Source organism: Leptonychotes weddellii, chromosome 4, assembly GCF_054177405.1.
Source record: "Leptonychotes weddellii isolate Sample4059 chromosome 4, ASM5417740v2, whole genome shotgun sequence".
Taxonomy (NCBI): domain Eukaryota; kingdom Metazoa; phylum Chordata; class Mammalia; order Carnivora; family Phocidae; genus Leptonychotes; species Leptonychotes weddellii.
The window spans coordinates 159,618,168-159,630,732 of NC_138372.1; the positions used below are offsets into that span (position 1 = coordinate 159,618,168).

Genomic DNA, 12,565 nt, shown 5'->3' on the forward strand with positions numbered 1-12,565 from the left:
GCTCAGGGATGGGAGGACGTGCTGAGCATGTGGGTCGTGGCATTGCTGTTCCAAGACACTTGTGCTCTCCCCAGGATCCAGCTCTGAGCGGGACCTGTTCCTAGTGGGTGCACAATAAACCTTTTCTAGGGGTCCAGGAATGAATGAATTAAAGGAAAGTTATAAGTAAAGTGACAGAAGGAAGAGAGACCCAGGGGCTGTGTGGAGAATTCTTCTCACAGGATTTGGTGATGGAGGCATGCCTGGCTGCTTTGCAGAGGCGCTGGGAGCAAGGTACCTGGGCACATCTGTGAGGCCGTTGTGTGCTCCATGGCTTGGCTTTCTCCCCAGTCACAGGTTCCTAGGGACACCGCCGGGGCTGGAAAGGCAGTCTCGGTGAGCGTGGCCTCTCTGCAGCATGCAGCTGTGTGGAGGCTGAGGCCCAGCTGGAGCTCATCAGAGGCCTGGCAGGTGGAGCACCCGGCAGCATTCTTCTTGCCTGGACACTGGCAGCTCTCTGACTTCAAAGCTGGAACACGCTGACCGGGAACACAGTGACCTTGGCACAATTCCCTCCTATCTCTTCTCCTGCTCTACAGGCAGAAAGGAGGGAGCCTAGCTCCCTTGCACTGGCTCTGTCCTGCTTGGAGGGCAGGTTTCCCTTAGATCCAGACCTTCGGGAAAAGGAGAGCCAGTGGCAGCTGGCCTCTGAGCATCGGAGGAGCCAGACTGGATTCCACCATCCGTGGAATTTGGAATTTTGATTCAACTGTGTGTCTGCCTGTGAAGTTTTCTCTCTCCAGGCACCGGCTCGGAATGAGACCTGATGATGGGAGTACCTGCTTAGGCTTTAGACAGATTGAAGAGTAGGGCCACCTTGTACCTGCCAGTCCCTGTCATCCAGCCTCTCAAGTGCCATCTGCTTATGGATGGGTCACATTCCATCTGATTGAGCTGACAGTTAGTAAGGGCTCATTGAACCTCAGTTTCCTCATCTTTAGAATGGAGAGAATAATTGACACTTCCTAGGGCCTTAATGAGGATAGAAGCTAATGTGCGTAAAGTGCCCAACACAATGCCTGGTGCCAGGCCACAAGCAATTAATAAATAGCTTCTGGGGGTGCCTGGGTGGCTCAGTCATTAAGCGTCTGCCTTCAGCTCAGGTCATGGTCCCAGGGTCCTGGGATCGAACCCTGCATCGGGCTCCCGCTCAGCAGGAAGCCTTCTTCTCCTTCTCCCACTCCCCCTGCTTGTGTTCCCTCTCTCGCTATGTCTCTCTCTGTCAAATAAATAAATAAAATCTTTAAAAATAAATAAATAAATAATAGCTTCTGTCACCATCATCAGTTACCATAATTATCCTAGGCTAACTCATCACATGTTATCTCTTGTCTTTACTGATTACTCTGGTCTGACATGACCACTTTTCAGCTGGAGACACAGCATGGGAAGCTATCGAATGACTCTCCCACCATCACATTGCTAATACATGTTGAGATGACGCCGTACATCCAGGTCTGTCCCACTCTATCTTGGGGCTCTCTCTCTCTCAATATGTGTATGTATGTATATGTATATATATATATATATATATATATATATATATATATATATGATATGTATATATTCCCCCCTCCATGGACAATGGATGTAGAATATGGTTTATGTTGTTGACATCTGCAGAAAGCTTATTATCCTCATTATCACCATTCCTATTGATAATAAGCCTAGAGAGAGCTGCCAACATTTGTAGAGGACTTGATAGTTTAAAGATACTTTCACCCACGTGGTCTTTTTTTGGAATCCACAATCCTGCTTTTGTAGATAGAAAAAAATCCGGAAAGTATTGAGCCAATGACTTCATAAGGGCTAGTTTCTTCTGAGTTAAGGCCTATTTGCATGGGCCAGGGAATGATTAGCTTATTCCTGGGCTATGTACTTATGTGATGTGCTTTAATCTCAATGTCGCCGTTTATGTGATCTCGGTCTTTGTCTGTTTCTTCATCTGTAAAATGGGGCTAATTATAACAGTATGAAGCAATGTATAAAAACTATCAGTGCCTGCCACACATGACAGCTTGATCAATAGTAGATACTATTATTAGGCTGAGAAATACTCATGTTATGCTCTTTTTTTGCAGCAGTTAGGTAAAATTGGACTTAAAGACATTAAGTTAGAGAATACCAAGAGGACCAATGAGCACTTGGGGAATTGGGCAGAAACCTCCAGTGCTCTAGGATAACCAGAAATAACAGTGTCCAAGGGTGGGGTTTTCGTTCAGGACCAAGGACAGGACCAAGGACAGTTCCAACTTGCTCCCTGCCCCCTCACTGGGGACACTCTGCTTGTAGGGTCCACAGACAAATCTACCTCAGGCCTTCCCTGTTCTGTCTTTGCTACAATCTCCCGACCCCTCTGCATTTACCCAGCATTCTTCCCATCTGAAATGCTTCTTCCTCTTTCAGCACAAAATATTTCTAACACAGAAAGAAGCAGGGGGACTGTAACAGTCCCCTTGTGCCTACGCCTCCAATTTAACACATGTTGACGTTTTGCTGCAATTGATTGTGATATTTTATTTTTTTTAAAGAAAACTTGGCAGAGGCCAAAGACTCCCTTTGTGTCCCTCCCATCACATACCTCTCCTTCCTGCCCAGAGGTGACCACTGTTGTAAGGCTGGTGTGTAGCCTCTGGATCTTTCTTTCTCTGCTACCAGGTCCTATCTACTCACCCAAGTCCTCCGCATTTTTTTAAGAGCAGGGTCAAAGTCCCAATCCTCCAGCTCATGATGATCTTTCTTGTGGAGGGCTGTTGCACTCAATTTTGGAGGATTTTCTAGGATTTGTCATTTATCATCTTAATCATTTATCAAACATGTGTTGAGCAGCCCCTACTCTGAGGCCGTGCTCTTCCATTCACTGGGGTTGAGAAAATGAGTTCCACATGGTCCCTGCCTCTGAGAGCTCATGGGCTGTGGCACATGGCTACAACATTCACACAGGACTTAGATCTCATATAAACCCTGGGGCCTTGCGACCGAGAACTGGAAGCAGAATAGGAGGTGAGGTAGAAGACCCATGACACGTCATGCCTTGAGTGGTGTTCTCTAAACATATCATCTGGTTTAAAGTTTCACCACCCAGGGAAATGAGTGTTACTACCTTCCTTTTAATAGATGTAAAATCATGGCTTGGAGAACCACCAAATTAGGAAGCACAGTTAGGAAATGCAGCTCATAAATGAATTAGAGTTTTCTAAAGCCACTATCTGTCTTTATTGGCTCCTTCTTTAGACCATGAACAACTTGAGGCAGAGACTGAGCCTAATTCATCTGTGGTTCCCAAGTGCAGCACCTTCACTTAGCAGATATTCGATGTATGAAAGTTTATGCTGCTGTCCATCTCTGGGGTACCGAGGAAACAAGGACACGGGGACCCTGCCTCCGAGGAACTTACCATTCAGATGAGAGGGCAGGGAAGTACTGTCTAAATCCCTATCAGCCAACATGAGGTTCCTACTCGGAATGGGAGATGGAATTATATTCTCTGTGCTGGTCTTGCCCTTAAAAAACACCAGGACAAAGCACCCGAGACGCAGTGTGTGCTTAGGACCCCTGCATTGCATAGCCAGGCTGACTCTTCTCTCCCCAGGTCTGACATTCCTAGTTCCATCCCTGGCTTCTCCATCTACCCTCTGCTTTGTTACCCTTCCGACTTTGGGCTCAAACTTAACACCTTGGTTCTCAGCTGTCTTACCTCCCTTTGATGTTTCTGGCTATCTTGATGAAAATCTTGATGAAAATGCTCCAACTTGTGACACCCTATCAGCTGAACCAAACCTCGCTCCTTGGTTCTCCTTATTCCTTCCCTTTGCTACCTCCAAGGTCAGGAGGATGTGACTTCAGATGTATGCTACGCCCTAATGCCCCTTCCAGAACCAGAGTCTCTCCAAAACAGAATCTGAGGTAGGGGATCTTAACCTCTGAGTGGCGTGGACCACCTTGTCGGACTGGTGAAGCCCAGGACCCCTCCTCAAAGGAAACTAGTTATATTGAGATGCACTTACCAATCAGGAGATAGATAGATGATAGACAGATAGATAGATAGATAGATAGATAGATAGATAGATAGATAGATGATAGATAGAAGGAAACTAGTTATATTGAGATGACTTACCATTCAGGAGATAGATAGATAGATAGATAGATGATGATAGATAGATGATAGATAGATAACTGTATTCATTATCTATTGCTGCACAACAAAATTAGCATATTAGAGCAACAGACATCTATTATCTCACAGTTTCTGTGGGTCAGGGATCTGAGCGTGGCTTAGCTTGGGGCTTCTGGTTTAGGGTCTCTCCTGAGGGTGCAATGCAGGTATTGGCCAGGGTTGCAGTCTCTTAAGATTGGCTGGGGATGAAATTGCTTTCTAAGCTCACTCACATAGTTGTTGGCAGGATTTGGTTTTTCATGGGAGGTTGAACTGAGGGCCTTAATTCCTCACTGGTTGTTGGCCAGAAGTCACCCTTAGTCCCTCTCCATAGAGCAGCTCACACATGGCAGCTGGCTTCATCAGAGTAAGCAGGAGAGAATGAAAGCAAGACAGAAGTCACTGTCTCTATAGTCTCATCTTGTGCATGACTTTTTTTTTTTTTTAAAGATTTTTTATTTATTCATTCATGAGAGACAGAGAGACAGAGAGAGAGGCAGAGGGAGAAGCAGGCTCCCAAGGAGCAGGGAGCCCGATGCGGGACTCGATCCCAGGACCCTGAGATCATGACCTGAGCCGAAGGCAGACGCCTAACCGTCTGAGCCACCCAGGCGCCCCTTGTGCATGACTTTTCACTCTTGCCCTACTCTATGCATTAGAAGCAGGTCACTAGGTTCAGCTCACATTCACAGGAGAGGATTATCCAGGGTGTGAATACCAGGAGGTGGGGTCATTAAGGATCATCTCAGGGGCATGATTATGTGGGTATGGCACGTGCTTATTTATGAAGGCATTAAATAAGGTCTAAGAGGTCCAATAAGTAGTGTAATTTTGAAGTAGACACAAATACCTGCAAAAGCTGATGCATGATATGAAATTATCTGTGATTCCTGTTGATGATAAAGTCACAGATCTTATTAATATTGGGGTTTGTTGCCTACATTCACATGTGATAAAAATGCTGAATTTCAGTTAGAGATGGGTCAGAATAAAGGTGCATTTTTTCCACATCCAAGTCCACAGACCTCTGGAAATGTGTCCTCTAATCCTTGCAAAGTCCATGGACCCAAGTTAAGATCCCCTGCTCAAGAGATGGAAGGCAGACAGAGATGGCTTATTGATTGATCACAGATGATATGGACCACCTACTCTAAGTAATTCAACCTCCTTGGAGCTAAAAGTTATTCTAAGAGGGTTTACACGCTGACCAGAAGTTAGTGGGGGCACTATGGTCCAGGTTCTGGGTCTCACCCTTACATATTTGTAAAGTCATTTTTTTGGTATATATCTTAAGGTGATCAGGATTTAAGATTAGACATATTAACAAGATTCATAAGAGGCTGATGTATAATACATATTTTACTCACTCCATCACTAGTGCATTTACTCACTCATACAGTCTTCCATTCTTTCAGCACACTTTGTTAATCATACACTTATTGGCCACTACCATTGGCCAGGCATAGAGATATATGTTAGGGCCAGTGGTATCCAAGACATAATTTATGATATCCAGGAGCTCATCGTTGTTCACAGTGGTCTTTGTCTTCCCTTTCACACAGATGCATGTGTGACCTTGACTCTATAGAGAACCATTCTCTTCGGACTATTCCTGCACTTACCCTCTTCCACATAGAAACTTCCACAGTCTCAGAAGAATTGAAGGGGAAGCTTCTACCCTGGCTTCCTCCTTCGCATGAAAGAATGGCTTTTCTGACTGGTGAGGCTGGGACCAGGGCCCCTGGCTAGCACTGACATGCTATGTCTTTTTCTCTCTCTTCCGAGTCACACATGTTCTTTCAGCTCTTACCTTTGCCATAAGTCAATCCACTGGAGCAGACCTCACCCTGAGGCAGAGTGAAGGAGGGGTAGGAAGGGTGAGAAAGAGAGGAGGAAGGCCTGAAGTTTATGGTTGCAATGGGGTGAGTGAGCTCCTCAGAAGAGGAAGGAACAGGAAGCCTATTCTGGACTCAATTCTAAGCCATGTTCTGTAGTCCATATTTACCACCATAAGGCGTATTGTCCTACCTCACTCCCAGGTCTGTGGCTCACCTATAGGTCAGCTGGAGGGGAAACAGGTATAATTATCACCAAACATTTTATCTCGCCTGTGGCCATATCCAGGGCGCCACACATTTCACCATGCCCTAGCCACAGCTCATACTTATTTCTTGCATGCCAGAATGTCACTACTGAGGTCATAATTCATTTCAATAGGTCTTCACTCAATAAATAGGTATTAGGCATCTATTATGGGTCAAGCAATGGCAAGATGCTGGAGATGGAGCAAAATTAAGACAGAGCTCCTCCTCTCATGGCGCTTACCTTCGGGAGGACAGAGACATGGAATAAAGAAATAAACCAGGATCTTGGAAGTGCTTCGTAAGAAAAAGGCAGCAGGCTGGAGAGAGGATGACCAGGGACACTCATGTCTGACATAGTGGCCAGGGAAGGCCACTCTCTATGAAGGTGGTGTTGGACTGAGCTCTGTAGGGAGGAGAAGGGCAGGTGAGGGTTGGCTGGAGAACACTTCAGGTAGACAGAACTGCATGGGCTCTGAGACTTGGCATGTCTGAAGAAAGAAAGAAGTTTGCATATTTTTACCCAATCTTGTTCAAAGAAAGGTACATGTAATATTATGGGCTGTATGTACTAATGGTAGGAGTAAATACATAACTACTAAAACAAGTGTTCTTTCTGTATCTATGCTGTACTCATTTGCCTCTCACACTCTGGGAAAACTAATCACTTATTTTCGACCCACACCTGAGAACTCAGAATGATTCTAGAGACTCAAATACTTACCAGCCTCAGTGCCTGTCCTAGAACAGAGCTGGATAACTCCTGTCTTAGTCTCCTTATTATTCTAGAGCCTATGGACCCCTTCTCTATGCTGATTGACTTTATCTTCAGATGAATACCTTAGACTTTTAAGCAATCTGTTCATGCGGCTATTCCTTCATGCAACTTCATCCAAAGAGATTTCTGATTTCTGTAAAGCTCTAGGCCTTTCCTTTGTCGGTGGGAAATCCTCAGCCCTTGAGGATCTTTGAAATATTATGAATATCCATCATAGCGCATTAAAATTTTCTTCTCTAGCTGTTTGTAAGATTCCATCCAGGGAACCAGGCATGCTAGCATTTCTTCCTCTTGTCCTTGTCTCTCACTGCCTCTGGGTCAAGCCACACTCCATCCAGTTGGCAGATCTTTACATCTCCGTCTCCCCCTAGGGTCCCTTTGGCCCCAAATGCTAATCGAAGAGCCCGGAAAGAGGACCTAAAAAGGGGGCTTCCTGGTGGGCATCAGTGAATCACTGGCAGAATCACGGTGCAGACAGGCCAAGAGGGGCCCTTCTCCCCATGTGATGAGTCACGAGTGGATGGTCACCCAGACAGAGGATGCGTCAGTCTCTCCCTTCCCTCTGCCTGTCCCCAGACATGAGACTATAGCCTCCATCTTCTTCCATCTGGGCCCATTTGAGACATTTGACCCGACTCTCTGAGAAATCTCAACCAATGAGGAGGGTAGGAAAGCTCTGCTTTCTAGAAGGTTGAGCTGCTGTTTAAATATTCTAACAGATATGCAAGATGGGTTCTGGCCAACGACCACCTAAGCCACGTCCTGGTGATTCAGGGACACTTTGTCCATGAATATATATGCTCTATTTTTCATCTGACTGTGTTCTCATCCTTAACATATCATTTCATTTGCCAGGGAACAATGCGAACAAATGAGGGCTACTTCCTACAAGGTGAAGAATAATAATGGCTTCTGTGAATTAAGCACCTGTTCTCCAAGGCACGAGGTAGCCGTGATCTTTTACTTTTACTTCTTTCACTTTCTAACATGGGTACTGTTCACACTGTGGTGTAGACTGTGAAACTGAGGCTTGGGGATCTTCAACAGACTCCAGGTTCTCATGGTAGGAGAGGGTAAAATGGAGTTTGGAAAAAAGTGGCCATGTAATTCATCATCCCAATCAGGGCACTTTGGAGAGTAAAGTGGGACTATTAGGACTTCTGCCAGACAACACATGTAAACGTTGAATGTTCCAGAAAGCGAGAATATACGGATGCCTGTATTTTGAGACAGGCTTTTTGGTTCCCAAACTCAGCTTTTCCCCACTCATCCTATTGATTCCTAGGGAAGTCACAGAAGAAATTGGAGTTTAGCTCCCCGTTCCTTTTGTAACAATTTTGCCTGCTGATTCTTTTCCTTCTCTTCCCATCCTGGGATATTGGGATGAAGTCCAAACCTCTGTGCTTTTAAGAAGCCCTCTGGGTGATTCTGATGTGCTGCCAGGTGTGAGAACTCCTGAATTCAATGCTATGATCTTTGGGAACAGGAAGTCACTCTTGCTCACTATTGTATCTTAGTCCCTGACACAGAGACATGCAGTAGGCACTTAATAAGAGTTCAGTGAATGAATGAATCACTGAATGAGTGAAATAATGTACAGAGGTAAGCAGGGATAAGAGTCACTGTGTCGGGGGGTTGGATATAAATTAGTTTGGGATGTCCAGTGTAGAAAGAGAAATGAAGAAAAAGTAAACAGCAGGAGCATCTGCCAGGCTAAGCTTCAATCGCATCCTTAATGTAGAGCCCCCAAAGATTCTGAGCAGGAAAGTGACACTCTCTGGTTTGCATTTTGGAAAGAACACTCCCGTGGTGGTGTTCTAGGTTCATCCTGCAAGAAACTGGACCCTGAAGGTATTTGAAACATGTTTTCAAAGGGCTACTGAGTGCCCAGCATAATATAACCTTTTATATATTTGAGAAGTCTCCAGGCTGGGCTAGCACCACCCCTGCTCACCTTCAGCCTCCAGACATGCCCTCTGTGCAACCAGTCACTCCAATGGGGCACCTGAGAGTCACTCTCTCAGGGGAATCGGTGCTCCCGGTGTGTTCACTAGCTTCTCCCCCAATACCAGTAGCTCCTCCCTGTGGGGGGCTTTGGGGGTGGGAGACTCCCACTTGGATTCAGGAAAATGGTCAGCTAAATCAGCCAAATTGGGTCCCTTCACAGGGAATTCTCCTCCCGTCTTCTGCTCTCCGATGGAGGCCATGGACACCGCATTGCAACTCTCCAGCTGGGGGCAGGGTACCTGAGGGTGGTCGTTTGCTTTTTTCTCCAGAGCGGCGCTGTGGTTAGTTTTGCTCCAGCAGAGCAGCCCAGGGGACCTTGCTGTTTGCAGCCCTGTGTCCCGGGGCTTCCCACAGAACTTAGCCCTGTCTGGCCTGCAGGCCACCAGGCGGTGTGAGATGAAAGACACCGTTCACGCTCACAGTGACTGGAATGCTCTCTCTATAAAACCCGTGGATGTGGAGACCAATTCATAAGCACTTCTCAGTCCATCAATGAATGGTGGATCCCTGTGATTGACCCTTTAATTGGCTTCCTTCCAGGGACAGGCTTCTCCTTAGCCCGTTCTGAAACCTGGGCTGGGGGTGTTTCCAAGCTCAGCACTCAAGGGGGCCTGAACGTGTGCTCCTTTTTGTGGCCCCAACCTGCGTCCTGTCTACACCTCATCCCCTCCTACGCAGATTCTATCCTGTCTTCTAGCACCATCCACTGCTCCAAACCTGCCACTCCGGGCCTCACCTTGTGCCTCCAGCTGAATTCTGACTCATGCAGTCCCTACCTTTCCACGTTCTTTCCACAGGCATTTATGCACGATTTGCCAGGCCTTTCCCCACACTTTTCACAGGGATATTATCATTTAATCCTCAAGCTTTGTCAGCCCTCCCTGGCAGACTTCCACTTGGATCTCTTGGGCCGGAGTGAGTTATTCACAGCCCTAGCTGCAAGGAGGGCTGGGGACTCTGAGATGGGTTTCCCAGCTTCTGCATGGCAGGGGGCAATGGAGAAGAGGGAGGGAAGAGGCTTTAAAGCCATCAACTGGCGATGTTTGCTCTGCAGCTACCACCTTCATCCCCATATCACAGATTAGGAAACCGAGTCATATGGAAGAGAAGTAACTTGCTCAAGATCACTCAGCTAGAAGGGATGGAGACATGGTTAAAATCCTAGGTTGACAGCGCCTGAGTCTACGCTTGGAACGGCCAGTTCTCCTGGGGAGATCCGCACAGGGAGAGGAGAAGGAGGTGGTCTTGTGGTATGTTAAGAGATAGAATGTCAAGATGATGGTCCCTTATCTCAGGGAAAGAATGGAACTGAGGATGAGTCTGGGACTCTGCCCAAAATAGACATAGTGGTGCATAACGCAGAAATAGAAATCATATTATAAAATTCTTAAGGGACTTTGCATATTGGCTCTAATTCCAATAACAAATTTGTATTATTATCTTCCTTTAAAATGAGATAACTGAGGCTCACGGAGGTTGTGTGATTTGCCCAGAGTCGCAGCTGGACACGACCGGGGTCTGTGTGGCTTCAGAGTCCAACAGATGACTTGCCGTCTCTCTGCACTGCCTACTTACAAGGAAAAACCAGAACAGGAAGCACTGGCCGGCTTCTGTGAATTGCATGTTGTTGGAATTCCTGTCCTTCCTCGACCCAGATTTGTAAACACAGGCTTTGGAAGCCAAAGTACACAGGGGCAGATGTGAAGAAGCTGTCCAGGCAGGGGAGAGTCACATGTGTCCTGGCGGGTGAGTCATGAAGCGTGTGTCCCCAGGGGCTCCTGCAGAGTCCCCGGCGGAGCTGCCCTGGGCCCGGTGGTCTGCAGATGTCACCGCGGGTGTCCAGCTGCAGCCCGGGCGGTCCGGCGGGTGGTGGAGGGCGAGGGCACTGAAGGGCAGGGCCGCCAGCTGACAGACCTTCCTTTGCTTCTTCTAGGCTCTTTGCTGAGTCCTTTTGAAGGGAAGCAGGGGCAGGGAATAAGAGAAGATACTTCTTATGGGAACTAGAAGGTCCCACTTTAAATAACAGCTGTTCATTTGCTCATTCATTCAAAACTACTGATGGAGCCCCTGCCATGGGTCTGTCCTAAGTGCTGGGGATGCGGCAGGGACTGAAGCCAAATCCTTACCCTCAGGGAGCTTCCTGTTTAGTGCATGGAAACAGACAATTGGGAAGGTGTGTGTAAGTGGATAGTAGATGCTATAGAAAAAAGGGGTGCCAGGTAAAGGGATGAAGATCAAACAGGCTGGGGAGACTTGTTTTTAGCAAGGATGGCCAGGGAAACTCCTCTGATGCAGTAATATGTGAGCAGGGGTCTGAACAAAGCAAAGGAATAGGCCGGGCGGACATCTGGGGTCCAGATGGTCTTGGCAAAGGGGCAGCAAGTTCAAATGCCCTGATAAAGGAACAGGATGGCTGTCTGGGGTGAGTGGGGAGCACAATGAGTGGGGAGGGTCGGGAGACCAAGACAAATTCTTGAACCCCACCCTGGACCTACACAATCAGAATTCTCAAGCTGGGACCCAGTATTCTGTGTTTTTATAAGGCTTCCAGGTGACTCTGATGCTGGTTAAAGTCTGAGAAACCCTGTTCTAGGGCAGAGATCAGCAAACATTCTCTGTAAAGCCAGGTGGTAAACAGTGTAGGTTTTGCAGATCATATGGTCCCTGTTGCAACCACCTGCCTCTGCTGGGTACCATGCCGGCTGCCATAGACAAAACAGAAATGGGTGGGTGTTGCTGAGTTCCAATAAAACTTATTTTATGTATTTGCCAACGTCTGTCCTCAGGGACTGGTTTGGTCAGCTGTTGCTGTGTAACAAATGATCCCAATACTTAATGACTTCAAATCACAGCCAGTTTTCCTGCTCAGATATCTGTAGGTTCACTGATTTAGCCTAGGATTGTCTGAGGGAAAAGGGGTAGAGACACACTATCTCTAGGGAGAATTACAGTCTCATGGCAGAGGGCATGGATACTGCCAAAAAGAGGGCTGAAGAATTGGGATCAATAACTCCATTTGTGGGGGGATTAAATAAAATAATATCTGCGAAGTGCCCAGGGGTATCTGGGCATGTGGTCAGTGCCTTGAAAGGCTGGCTAGTGTCATCACTACTGTTAGCATTATTAATAATTATTCCTTATTTAGTACAGATCAGGGCTGGCAATTGGATATAGAGGTCCATTATTTTTTGTTCAAATTCGAACTTTTTTTTTTTTTTTTTTTAGAGAGGGGGAAGTAGGGGAGAGGGAGAGAGAAAATATTTATTTATTTATTTATTTTTTATTATGTTATGTTAATCCCCATACATTACATCATTAGTTTTTGATGCAGTGTTCCATGATTCATTGTTTGCATATAACACCCAGTGCTCCATGCAGAACGTGCCCTCTTTAATACCCATCACCAGGCTAACCCCTCCCCCCACCCCACTCCCCTCTAAAACCCTCAGTTTGTTTTTCAGAGTCTATAGTCAGGAGAGAAAGAATCTTAAGTAGGCTCCATGC

The 12,565-nt window shown here is 46.6% G+C and overlaps 1 protein-coding gene across 1 annotated transcript in view; it reads left to right on the top strand.

Annotated features, from left to right (window-relative positions):
- The window catches only part of LOC115938771 (uncharacterized), a 331,027-nt gene that overhangs the window by 278,930 nt on the left and 39,532 nt on the right, over positions 1-12,565 (top strand). The window contains exons 8-9 of the mRNA XM_081816545.1: positions 7,910-8,000; positions 10,555-10,807. The gene's annotated coding sequence lies outside the window, so the exon portion shown is untranslated. The remainder of the gene's footprint in view (positions 1-7,909; positions 8,001-10,554; positions 10,808-12,565) is intronic.